The sequence below is a fragment of the Monodelphis domestica genome, chromosome 4, assembly GCF_027887165.1.
Source record: "Monodelphis domestica isolate mMonDom1 chromosome 4, mMonDom1.pri, whole genome shotgun sequence".
Classification (NCBI taxonomy): domain Eukaryota; kingdom Metazoa; phylum Chordata; class Mammalia; order Didelphimorphia; family Didelphidae; genus Monodelphis; species Monodelphis domestica.
In genome coordinates this window covers 89,545,675-89,559,341 of record NC_077230.1, presented here as the reverse complement: position 1 = coordinate 89,559,341, position 13,667 = coordinate 89,545,675, and the positions used below count along the sequence as shown (strand labels likewise).

The 13,667-nt window shown below is 36.7% G+C and overlaps 1 long non-coding RNA gene across 9 annotated transcripts in view; it reads right to left on the bottom strand.

The window, feature by feature from the left end:
- The window catches only part of LOC103100669 (uncharacterized), a 58,507-nt gene that overhangs the window by 32,741 nt on the left and 12,099 nt on the right, over positions 1-13,667 (bottom strand). For 5 of the 9 annotated variants that reach the window (XR_008911126.1, XR_008911123.1, XR_001629834.2 and 2 more), the window contains one exon: positions 4,790-4,877. The exons of the other annotated variants lie outside the window; for them this stretch is intronic. This is a non-coding gene — a long non-coding RNA (uncharacterized LOC103100669). The remainder of the gene's footprint in view (positions 1-4,789; positions 4,878-13,667) is intronic. 9 annotated transcript variants of the gene reach the window in all.

Below are 13,667 nucleotides of genomic sequence, written 5' to 3'. Positions count from 1 at the left end.
AAGGAAGGAAGGAAGGAAGGAAGGGAGGAAGGAAGGGAGGAAGGGAGGGAGGAAGGGAGGAAGGAAGGGAGGAAGGGAGGAAGGGAGGAAGGAAGGGAGGAAGGAAGGGAGGAAGGAAGGGAGGGAGGGAGGAAGGAAGGAAGGGAGGAAGGAAGGGAGGCAGGGAGGAAGGGAGGGAGGAAGGGAGGCAGGGAGGAAGGGAGGCAGGGAGGGAGGGAGGGAGAGGGGAATGAAGGGAAGGAAGAGGAAATAGAAATGTACTTAGTTAAAATCACACCCTATGAGCTATCATAAACAGAAAAGTTTATATATATTGTAGGAACATCTAGAGAAAGCAAAGACCTGAGAGACATGGCACAGGGAGAACAATTACAGTAATTTAATCTTCTATCTTCTTCATCTTGCTGCAAAGAGATTATTGTAAAAGAGGAATTTTGTGAGATTATTTTACAAAGAGGACTCTCATTCAGAACCCTATCCTCTGAAGAATTCCCTTCCTCCATTTAGTTAGTAGTTGTTCATTATGTACTTGGAAATATGCTAAGGGATGGAGATTCAAAGAAAGGCAGCAAAGGAATGGTCAAAAGGATTCTGGTATTCTGGGGTAAATGCTGTAACTAGCAGAATGTAAAATATTAAACAAGCTGACATGGACATCAATTAGTAATTAGTAAAGCTTGTAATTCCAGGGTAAAACCAATTAGGACTTATTTCCATACTTCTAGAATCTGTACTTTGTGGGTAAGGATATTCCACATACCCTAACCCAAACGAAAAGCTCCACTATGACAAATCATGACTTCATGAGTCATTATGTCAAAAAATGAGTCAAAAAATGACTTCATGAGTCATTATGGATGAAAAATTCATTACCCTGTTGCCATCTTGGTAATGGGTTAGGTAGGCTAATTAGGCCACCTTCACTAAATTTCCTCAGAAGAAAAACATACAGTCAGTCCATCACTGGGGTTATATTCAAAGCCCAAGATAAAATATAGGGACAATAGGATACAACAGAATATGTGCTAAATTTGGAGTCAGAGAACCTGGGTTCTATTTCTGGCTGCACTACTTTAATAGTTGCATGATCTAGACCAAGTTAATTAACTAGTTTGGACCTCAGTTTCCTTATTTCTATAATGAGGGGGTTTGGTCTAAGTGACTTCTGGGGTGCCTTCCTTGCTCTAAATCTATGATTCTGTCTATGACTATGTTGTGTTTGTCTCCAGATTAACACAAAATATGACTTTGGATAGGCCATTGTAAAAAGATTGAACAAGCCTTATGTAGGGCTCAATTATACTCTCCATGAAAGGAAAAAGTAAGCTGGAATGACAAAGCAATGCCATCACCATGCTCTGCGTCCCAGGAGTCTTTCTGTGGAACATGGAACAGTAGCAGCTGCTCAGGAAGGCAAGCAGGTTTTTATCAGCCGTAGCAGAAAAAGAAGAAAATCCACCAAGATCAGGACAACAATTTTCACCAAAAGACCAGAGATTCCCCCCATGGGAAGGGAATTGTGTGTCCCTTGGTGGTAAACTTCCAGGGTGTGTATCATTGTAACATGCCAAAGGATCTGGCCCTGACACAACAAAGTGCTAATGTCCACCCTGCCCTACAGGCTTAATCTAGTAGCATCAATGGCATCCACCACCAACACCTTCACTCCCAATGGACCACTTATTACACACTTGCTCACACAGGCACCAGCAATCAAAGACTGTATGTTCTACAATTTCCAAATAAGCAAACTTATCTGCACGTGATTAACAATAACAAAAGCAACAACAATAATGTATATAATATTTTATGCTTTGCAAAATATTTAACAAATGTTATCATTTTCATAACATTTTAAGACTTGCAAAGAATTTTAAAATTATTATCCAGCCTGCCACTGAGATTCTAGAATAGCTCATTCCATACCCCAAGAAAACAGTGAGAGGAGCATCCCAGGCCTTTCTTACAGAAATACCATATATCCCAGCTCTAATCTCAAGTCTTATATAAAGAAATAGGCTGGAAGAATGAGCAAACAAACAAAAAAAATAAATAATCCCACCATATAGTAGCAATGAAACTCAAGACACAAACCTAGAAAAAGAAAATGACTCCAAAACGTCAACAAGAAAATCTCAGAGAAAAAACTCATTTTGGACCAAACTCAATGAGAATTCCTAGAAGAGATTTTTTAAAGAGTTTTAAATGTTTTAATAAAATGGAATGAGAGCACTTGATGGGGAAAAATGGAAAAGAAATGACAGCAATGCTATGAAAGAAATAATTGAAAATGGAATTAGTTGCTTGGTAGAAAAAATACAAAACCTATTCTAAGCCACAAACTCCCTGAAAATTAAAATGGACCAAATAAAAGTCAGTCACTCTGGTGGGCAACAAGAAATATTTTTTTGAAAGTCAAAAGACTAGGGGGGAAAAAAGAAAATCTAAGTTATTTCATAGCAAAAGAACTGATCTGGAAAACAGATCAAGGAGAAAAAATTTAAGTCATTGGACTGTTTGAATTACATGACTAAATAAAAAAGCCTAAACATCCTATTTAAAGAAGTCTTTTCAAAGAACATTATTCACCTCCACAGGAAGAGCTATTGGAGTCAGAACGCAAATTAAAGCATACAATTTTTACTTTAGTTTTTTGGAGTTTTTCTTTTGGGGTTTCTTTTTATATGAGTATTCTCTTACAACAATGACCAATATGAAACTATATTTTGGATGATAATACATTGTATAACCCAAATCAAATTGCTTGCCATTTCTGGGAAGAGGGAAAGAGAGGGAGGAAGAAAATTTGGATCATTTAATAAAAAAAAATTAGGTGGAAAATTGTGATTAGGTGTAATTGGCAAAATAAAATCTCTTTACCAAAAAAAAGTGTTGTTTTTTTTTTAACCTTACATTTCGTTTTAAGAAATGGTTCTAGGTCAAAAGAGCAATAATAGCTAGGCAATTAGATTTAAGTGACTTGCCCAGGGTCAGACAACTAGGAAGTGTCTCCAGTTAGATTTGAACCCAGGACCTCCCATCTCTAGGCCTGGCTCTCTATCCATTCAGCAACCTTACCTGCCTCTATTTAAAGAAATCTTAAAAGAGAACTGGCCAGCACTCTAAGAACCAGAAAGTAAAGTGGAAATAGAAAGAATCCACTGGTCATCTTCTGAAAGAAATCCCCAAGTGAAAACTCCCAGGAACATTACAGCCAAAACCCAGAGTTTTCCATGTCAAGGAAAAATATTGCAAGCAGTCAGAAAAAAAAAAAGAATTCAAGAACCAAGAAGCCACAATGAGGATGCACATGACTTAGCAGTCACAATTATAAAATAATAAAGAACATAGAATACAATATTCTAGAAGGCAAAGGATTTAGGGTTGTGGCCAAGAATAATTTACCCAGAAAAATTGAATATAATGCACAGGGGGGAATGAATCTTTAATGAAATAGAAGACTTCTAAGCATTCCTGATGAAAAGAGGAGAGCCAGGGAAACTTTGAAGTTCAAACAGAGGAGTGAAGAGAAACATAAAAAATGTAAATATGAATGAACACTGATAAAAGCCTGAACAAAGATCAAGCTACATACAGGGGGTGGAATGGAAAGGAAGGTTAAGGAAAATTATCTCACATCATCAGAGTGGCCAAGTGGACATTTTTTTCAAAGAGGAAGGGGCTGGGGGCAGCAGCTGACACTTGAACCTCATTCATTTAAAGGAGTCAAAAGCAGGAAGAATACATACACACACATATGTACGAGATAATAATTTAAAGCATTTAGCACAGTGCTGGGCACATATAAGCACTACATAAATATTGGTTGTTATGATTATACACAATTGGTTACAGAAATAACATTCTATTCAATAAGGAAAATAAAAGAAAAGGGGGAAAAGTAGGGAGGGGAACTAGAGGAAGGGTAGGTTAATGGAGGGATTAGTCCTAAGCAAACAACTTTAAGGATATATAAAAATATGTATAGCTCTTTTTGAGGTGGCAAAGAATGAAGATTTGAAGGGATACCCATAAATTGGGGAGTCAATGAATAAGTTATGGCAGATAAATGTGATGGATTACAATAGTGCCAAACTTTTATCATTATAATGACCAAGAATAATTCAAGGAGACTGATATGTAACCTGCTACATACCTCCTGATAGAGAGGCAAGTGAAGAACTTAGAGCACAGAAGGAGACAATTTTTTTTTTGATCCGTGGCCAATGTGGAAAGTTGTTTTGATTGATTGTACATGTTTGTGATGAATTTTGTGTTCTCAGTTGGGGTAGGGGTTGAAGAGTAAGAAGGCAGATTTTGGCTGATTAAAACAACTAAAATATATTTTTAAATAAATAAAATATATCTATAGCTAGGGCAGTCTTGTCCCAAAAGAACCTGTGGCACACATTATGCTTATAATAAACTAAAATCTGTCTGCCATTCTAGAATTTCTATCTATTGAGAATACATATACAAAATACTTTGTAACTGGAAAGAAACAGATAAATTTATTTTTTCTCTAGAATTACTCTTTCTCCAAGTCCCAGTTCCCCAGAGCTAGACAGAATAATTATGATCCCTACCCTACATGAGAGTCCTTCAGATACTTAAAGACAACTCTCCAGGCCTGTCTTTCCTTTCCCGGGCCAAAACTCCCTGTTTAATCCAGTTCCATAAATGTTCTAATAAGGATCTGACTTGGGGCCATCCTCTGGTAATTCTAGTTTGATAATGGAATAATAGAAAACATTCGAAGAATGTCTGACTAACAAAAAGATTTACTTACATAGCAAGGGGAGGATTTTCAACAAGGATATTCAGCTGGAATACTGTTAAGCATAACTGCCCTCCCTCTGTATTGTCCATATAAGTTTCTGGGTAAAGAATCAGGAAGAAGAATTCTATTAGACAAACTGTCTAAAATGTTTTCCCCTTGGGGGCAGCTGGGTAGCTCAGTGGATGGAGAGCCAGGCCTACAGACGGGAGGTCCTGGCTTCAAATGTGGCCTCAGACACTTCCCAGCTGTGTTACCCTGGGCAAAACCTAGACCCATTGCCTAAATCTAACCACTCTTCTGTCTTGGAACCAATACACAGTATTGATTCCAAGATGGAAAGTAAGGGCTTTAAAAATAAATAAATAAATAAATAAATAAAAATAAATAAATGAATGAATGAATGAGTAAATGGATAAATAAATAAATGAATGAATAAATGAATAAATATAATGTTTTCCCCTTGACTGCTTTCCTTCTAATCTTGATTTCATTAGTTTTATTTATACAAAACCTTTTTAACTTAGTGTATTTAACATAATCCATTTTACATCTCACAACACCTTCTACACCTCCTGTTTATTCATAAATTCTTCTATCCATAAATCTGATAAGTAATATGTTCCCTGGTCTTCAGATTTGCTTATGATATATCCCTTTTAGGTCTATGTCATGTATCCATTTTGATCTTATGTTGGTAAAATAAATGGTGTAAGATAATGGTCTACATATAGTTTCTGCCAGAACTGCTTTCCAGTTTTCCCAACAATTTTTAACAAATAGAAAATTCTTGTTCTAAAAACTTGGTTCTCTACTTTCAACAAATACAAGATTACTATAATCTTTTACAATTGTCTGTCATATCTGCTCTGTTCCATTGGTCTACTTTTCTATTTCTTAGCCAGTACCAGATAGTTTTGATCATTACTGCTTTATAATATAGTTCAAAAATCTGTTACTGCTATACCTTCCTTTAATTTTTTAAGTCCTTTGACATTCTTGACCTTTTGTCTTTCCAAATGAATTTTGTTATAATTTTTTTCTAGTTCAATGAACAAATTTTTGGACAGAAATAAGACATGGTTTCACATATTACATATATCTTTTTCTCAAATGATGCCTTCTTTAATGGGAGGGTATTTTTTTTTAAACCCTTATCTTCCATCTTGGAGTCAATACTGTGTGTGTATTGGCTCCAAGGCAGAAGAGTGGTAAGGGCTAGGCAATGGGGGTCAAGTGACTTGCCCAGGGTCACACAGCTGGGAAGTGTCTGTCTCATGCCAGATTTGAACCTAGGACCTCCCATCTCTAGGCCTGGTTCTCAATCCACTGAGCTACCCAGCTGCCTCTGGGACGGTGTTTTAATGCAACAAACAAATAAATATTTTTTTTAACCCTTACTTTCCATCTTAGCATCAAAAGAATCAGGAAGGGGCTGGGACGCCTAATGCTTTTGGTGCACAGGTAACCAGGAATCTATATCAATAGCCAAGTCTTTAGTCCCCTGAGTCAATCAGGTCTCCAAGATCATTTGAATACATTTTAAGGAAAAGAACTCACCTAACTCATAGAGAAGGAATTCCTGGTAAATATTCTTCCTAGCACAATAAACATTTATTAAACATTTGAAATGTGTAAGACCTAGAGGATGAGAAGATGAAAAATTGCTTAATCTTTACTTTTAAGGTAAAAGCTTATAATCTCTTAGATGGAATAAGACCCATTCATAGATACATACAAGATGAGAGAGAGTGTGAGAAAGAGAATTCAGACAAAATCCTCTAGGAAAACTTGAGAAAGGAGAGAGTTCTTTCAGCTGCAGGGATTCTGGCAGGCTACACAGAGGATATGGCACTCATACTAAGCATGAAGGAAGAGAAAGATTTTAACAGGTGGGGAAGAAGAGGGAGTGCATAACAGCCCGCATCGATGCAGAGAGGCAAGAGACAGCACGTCAAGTTCAGGGAACACTTAGTAGTCCAATTTGGCTGGAACATAAAGTGCATGAAGAGAAGAAGTATTTTTAAAAAGGCTGGAATGGTTGATTGGAAGGAGACTGTGGAAGGCTAGATTAAGGATGTCTCATTTTGTCCTCCTAAGAAATAAGGAACATTTAGGCAAAGAGAAGAACATTGTCAGAACGTGAAATTAGGAAGATTATTTGGTGCATGGAAAGAGAAGTTGGAAGCAGGAAGACCTAGGGGGAGGGGAAGTGGCAGGGGGAATAGAGAAAAGAATATATTTATAATCAGGAGTGTACATCTCCAAGGACTTGTAAAAGTTAATTGTTCAATTTTGAGTGTGATCACTTACACCTAGGAAATCAGCAAGTGCTACAAATCGACATTTGATTTATATTCTCTTGATTGTCTAGGCATAAGAAAGCAATGGAGAAAATATTAACAATGTAGATTAAACTTATAAGTATTTAGAACATACTTTTTTCCTCCATTCCCCCCCCCCCCCCATCAATGGAAAGATGTCTTCTTCAGCAGAAAATTGCTGTGGACAATTGTTGTGGATGGACCACAGCTCAAAAAAGTGAAATATTCTATAAACCTATTCAATTCCCTTTGTTCAAAGAAGAGTGTTCTGAAAGTGAACTAGTTTTCCATAAACTTATCTATCAAAGAATAGTTTCCCTGGATATCACACATAAGAATTTCACTCTCCAGAAAGGCATATCTTCCCTTCCTTGTAAATTTAAGAATTGGCATTCTAATTTACAAATCCATTTATTAATTTGATAATCATGAATCAGTCTTCCGGAATCTAATCTCTGAGTGAACTGGGAAAAGAAATAGTTTCTGAACCTGAAAAGCTGAGAAACAGACTCAGACCTGTATCAATCCCAATAAGATTCAGGCATGCTGAGATGCTTTACATAAAAAAACCAACCTCTGTTCATTTCTTGGTATTTCTTCTTAACTATAGCATTATCTACCTAAAGGAAAGTTGTAGCAGTGCTATGCTGGTCAATACCATTGTACTCATTGTGGGGTTCCACATTTGAAGAGTGACATCAACAAGCTAAAGTTCATCCTGTCAAATGTAAGTGAGATCAGAGTCCTAGGCCAGGCTCTGAATGACTCTTGGGTCAGAGGACTTGGTTTCAAACCAAAACTCTCATGTTCACTACCTGGGTGATCAGGGCAAATCACTCATTGCCCTCCCCAGCCTCAGTCTTCTCATCTACATAATGAAAGATCTGGAGCAAATGATCCCTTCTGGCATCAGAGCTATGAAAATCCTATGTTCAGTTCAACAAATATTTGTCAAGCACATACTCTGGGCAAATACCTTTTGCAGAATTCTAGGAACATAAAGATAAGGCCAAGAAAAGACTGCCCCTGACTTCCAAGAGTTAACAATTTTATCGGGTTCTTAATTTTTGGAAAAGGAGCCATAGGGAAACCAGTTAGAAGACCATTTATCACAAGCATCCGGGTAAGAAATAATGAGGTCCTGGCCAATGCACCTCATCTGGCTGGTAGAGTAGAGGGATCATAGGACTTGAGAACTAGCTGAGTCCCTGCACCAATTCACCAATTTCACTATTAGCAGGCTTAAGAAAGGGCAAATTTGACCCAATGATACACTACTATGTTTCCACATCCAATCTAGTAATTTAGCTCACGAATTTGAGTTATCCTGTTATTCCTTTCTTGATTCCAAATGTGACTTAAGCATCCCTGTTCTATCCCCAGTGCCATTGTTCTCTCTTCCAATGTCATTTTTACTTTCACTTCTTTCCAGATGCCTAAAATTATGCCTCTTTGTCATGGCACTAAATATTTACCTTTGATCTGCCCAGTGGTCTATCTGCCTTGCACTCAGAGTCCTCCTTCTGGTTCTGCTTCATTCTATCTAGCTTACTTCCTACCATTTTTGTTTTTTCCACTTCCTCTCTCTCTCCTTTTCTCTAGGTACACTGGCTTCTGAGTTCTACCCTCTACCAAGCCTGATGTCTTTCTTCTTTTGCTTGAGATGAAAAAGTTTAAATACCTAAAATGTCAACTTTCATCCTGTTTCCTATTTCTAGCACCTTTCCTATTTATAACTCTGCCTCCCTCACAGCAGATTGACACAGCATTCTGCTTCATTCCCAGAATAAATATGATTCCAGAATGAGGATCTGGGAGGCAAAGCTAGGTCTTGAGGATTCTTTTCCATGGCAGACATTTCCCACAAGGCTTTCTCTTCTGGCATTTGAGAAGAATCATAGATGGTAGCTGAGCCATTTCTCTGTTGCCCTGGACCTTCAATACTATATTTTTTCTGCCAGCATACTTCCCTTTCTGATTAGATCTGGATTAAAGTTAATTTGGGTCCCTGAGTACAAAGATTAAATGGCATAGTAGTTGATCAAGACATAAACTGGGTATTGATTTGGAGGAACTAGTTAGGACTAATTATCTACAAAGAGGTATTACACCAAGAGATAAGATAACTGAAAGTTAGCTAAGCATCTAAAAAAATCTCCATCAAAAACTAATTTTAGGGTTTTTTTCTTGAATGTGATGAATATATATATATATTTTTAAAAACTAGAGAGGAAAAGTTGGATTCCAATATCAGCTCAACCACAATCTGTGAACATTTTAGAAACCTCACCAAGTTTCAGTGTTCCTCTCTGTAAAATGAAGAGGTTGGTATAGACGAACCTCTAAAGTTCCTTCCTAATCTAACACTCAAAAATTGGGACTTCTAGAAGAGGTCATGTGACTTTGGAGGAGGTTGATTACATTGTCAATTTGTTCAATCATCACAACTATTTTTTGTTTCTGTGTCTTTAAAAAAAATCAAACCTGTCTCCTTTTCAAGGCTATGTGTAAAGCATGAGGGACAGAAATACTGAAATGAAATGGGCTCTGCCCTTAAGTTTATATTCTCCTGGATGATATAAAATGTACACACAGATAAGTACAGACACTGTAAGTTGAGGCAGGAGATAACATTAACCTGGGGGGAAAGGGTTCAAGGAAGGTTCCATAAATGAGGTTGGTTTGGTGTTTTTGTTTTTTTTTAAAAGACAGAGATTCAAACTTTGGCTCTATAACAAGTAAAAGATAAAATAACTGAGGAAACAAAGGTTTAATCTTCTGTCCATATCCATTTGCAATCCATACCAATTGGCTAAAAAATTGGGACCAGGCTTCTTCCTCAGTTTCTGACCAGACTCCAAATGTAGGAGACAGACTTTAACACAGTAAAAAACAATTACTTAAATAAGACCAATTAACTAAAAGAAAATGATACATTAGATAATCTGAGTTCTACAAGTTGGGAGGGGAAGAGCAAGCAAAGAGGTGTTCCACTCTTCCCAAGTGTCTACATACAATCAAAGGAGCATGCAAACAATAACTGATCAATCAATATGGGACCAGCTTTCAGGTAAGATATGTTGGTTGCTAGATGTGTACAATTATGAGAAAACTCTTTTATATCAATCTTGGGATCTGATTGCCTTTCTGTTCAATTTAACCCAAGTCCTTGGTTAAGGTCTCTAAACAACTGGTTCAAGTGGTCCAATCTCCCAGCTACTTGGGCTGGGTTCAAACAGTACAATATAGTTTTCTTCCAATTTCCACAACTGAAGAACATTCTTTCATAGGAACAGAATTTGGACTAGCCCAGTAATTGATGAGAAAGAGAATTAAACTAGCTCCAGAATTGAATTACAAGATGGAGTCAGTGTGGTTCCCTCAATTACCACAATTAACCATTTGCTGCCCTAAACCCCTCAATTCCCTTACAATTCAAAGTGCCAGGCTTCTAGCCTAACTAGGTATTCCAAGCTAAATGAGAGAAAGAATTCCAATTATTTAAATGAATTAATTTTTTATAAATATCCTCAAGCCAGTCAAGCTGGCCCCAGAGTTCTTCTGACTATAATGAATTCAGTTACAATTTGCTATCTGGGAGGAGTTTAGACTATCAAGTTTAGTTCCTTTCTAGATGTCCCCTCCCCTCCCCCCACCACATATATCTGTTTGGAAAAAGTCCTCTGTGCTGTTGGAGCAGAGGGTAATGATAAAGGAGAATCAATTCTCCATCAGTAGGAGAAAAGGAATGTCTAGACCGGCCAATAATGCCCACATTCCAAGAATAGGGGCTAGAGGAGGGAGTATGTTATTAGGAGGGTATTGTAATAGTTCAGAAAGTAAAAAATGAGAAACTAGTGGTAGTGGAAATGGAAAGAAGGAAGAAGAGGAGGAAGAGGAGGAGGATACAAGAGATTACACCAATTTTTTAGTGATACTATAGATAGGAAGACAAGTCAAAAAGTCCATTAGACTATGAGCCCTTTGAAAAGAGACTTGTTTTGCTTCTTTTTGCATTTCTTTATATTACCAGCCCTTAGTACCATACCTAGGCACATAGTGGACACTTAGTAAATGTTTATGAACATGAACAAAACACATTTGGGAAGAAAGATAAAGTCAGTTTAAGACAAGAGACAAAATTATTGGGCTGATACTATGGCATGAGGAAGAAATTCCCAAGAGTATGGATTGCAAATTAGAGGGTTAAGCAACTAAGGGAGGCCATGGAGTTCTTTTTATCTGAAGATTTATATATCTTTGAGATGAGTTAGGCTTCTTTCTTCTTAGGAGATGATGAACTTTCAGTCCTTCTATTCTATGATTCTATGTTCTTAGCCTTGGTTGTCCTCCAGCACCTCATCTCCACCCTTCTGCATTTTCTGGAACCAAAAGAGAAGGTTCCTTCATAGAGGATCCATATCTAATCCACATCTTCTGCAGAGTAATATAACTATTCAATCGTTACTTCCCATAATTGTCTTATACTTATTGTATTTCTGCTTTGAACTGAAGGACTGAATTGTGTTTTCAGGGGAATAAATGGAAAACCCATTGCCAGTCTCAGACCTACACAAATGATTTTTTCATATGCCAGTGGGAAAGGTTACTACCCTCCTCCAAGTACTTTGTACTTGGAACACAGAAGATTACCCCCAACTTCTGTCCCCAAAGATATCCCTCAACTCATCCTGACATACTGCCTAAAATTCCACCATTAAATGCACTGCTTCTCTCAACTTTCTTAAAAGGTCAGTAATCATGTGACATGAAATAGTGTCTCAGATTTCTATCTGTTCTAAGAAAAGCTGAAATGAGGCATTGATTTAATGGGAATTTTAATGGAAAAGGAAGAAGAATTACTTATATAATACAGAGCACTTGAAGGCAGGCAAAGTCAGGATTCCATAGTAGACAAGTGGCACCAAGGAGTGGAATCTCAGAGTTGAAAAAGGCCATAGAGGTCATTTAGTTCAACTCATACCTCACCAAGAATCGCTTCTATATCCGTAGAGAAATAGCATGGTATAATAGATAGAATGCTAGATTCAGTCAAGAAGATCTAGGTTCAAGTCCCTAATCAGACTTTATGAGTGATCTTGAACAAATTCCTTAATCTCTCTAGGTCTCGTTTTCCTCATCTATAATATGAGAGTGTTAGACTCAATGGCTTTCATCATCTCTTCCAGATCAATATCTGGGATCCTATAACCAATGACAAGTAACAGAAAGAAGGCAAAGAGAAAAAAAAAGACAAAGATTCTTATTCTTAGTTCCACCTTGGTTTCCATTTATCTCCATAACCTTAGATAATTCATCAGGCCAGTTTTCTCACCTATAAAATGGAAGCTCAGGAAAAGGAAAAAAGATTCCTATCACATAAAATATAATATAGAATAATTATCACATCATAAACTCTAATTGAATCCCATGATTTAGATATATTTATACTTTAAAGATCCATGATTTATCCATAGATGACAACTCCTCTAAGACTTGATTATCTTCATGATAGCCTACTTGATGATGAGCCTCTGAACTTTTAAATAGGCCAGTTCTCTATAATATTCCTACAATCAATTCCTTGACTCCTATCTTTTCGGTTAAGTGATATTTATGAAGAATCTACATGTCAACAAAGCAGCTTCTAAGCACTCATGACCCCATCCCATTGTGGGGAGGAGAAAAATATTCATCTGTAAAACAAATGGAAGAAATTATAGAAGATAAATTTAAAGGACTTTGTTATGCAAAGAGAAAAGAATTTTGTAGTAGAAAAAAGTGTTTTTACTTGTTGGCTATAAGAGGGGGGTTGGAGGAGGGGAGGGAAAGAACATGAATTATGTAACCATGAAAAAATATTCTAAATTAATTAATTAAATAAAAATTTTCAAATATTTAATTAAAGAATTCAGGATGAAAAATTAAATTTAAAAAAAGAAAAAAGTGTTTACATATGATAAAAATCTGACATTTGGAATCTGATAGGAAATTTTCATCACTGGAGTATTAGTAAAAGAACATGAACATATAATTTAAAAAAAAATCCCAACTTTCCTAATTAGAATCAATAGTGTGTATTAGTTCTGAGGCAGAAGATTGCTAAGAGCTAAGCAATGGGGGTTAAGAGACTTACCCCAGGGTCACACAGATAGGAAGTATTTGATGCCAGATTTTAATCCAGGGCCACCCATCTCTAGGCCTGGGCTCCCAATCCACTGAACCACCTATCTTGCCCCCACAAACAGATCATTTTTGAGTAGGAAATAAAAATTGTTAATAATTGCTTGAAAAGTGTTATAATGGCCTTTAAAGCTTTAAACAACCAAAGAAACAGACATTAAAACTTCACAATATTGGTCCTTTGTATCTATCCACTTGGCAAAGATAATTAAAAATTAAAGATAAAATTTAATGTTAGGAGGGTTCTATGGAAGTAGAAATACTATTATATTATTAGTAGCCCTATAGATTAGTATAAGCATTTTGGAGAGTAGTTTTACAAGTCATATGATGATCATGTCTTTTACTCAGTAATCTTATTTCTGGAACCATATTCTAAGGAA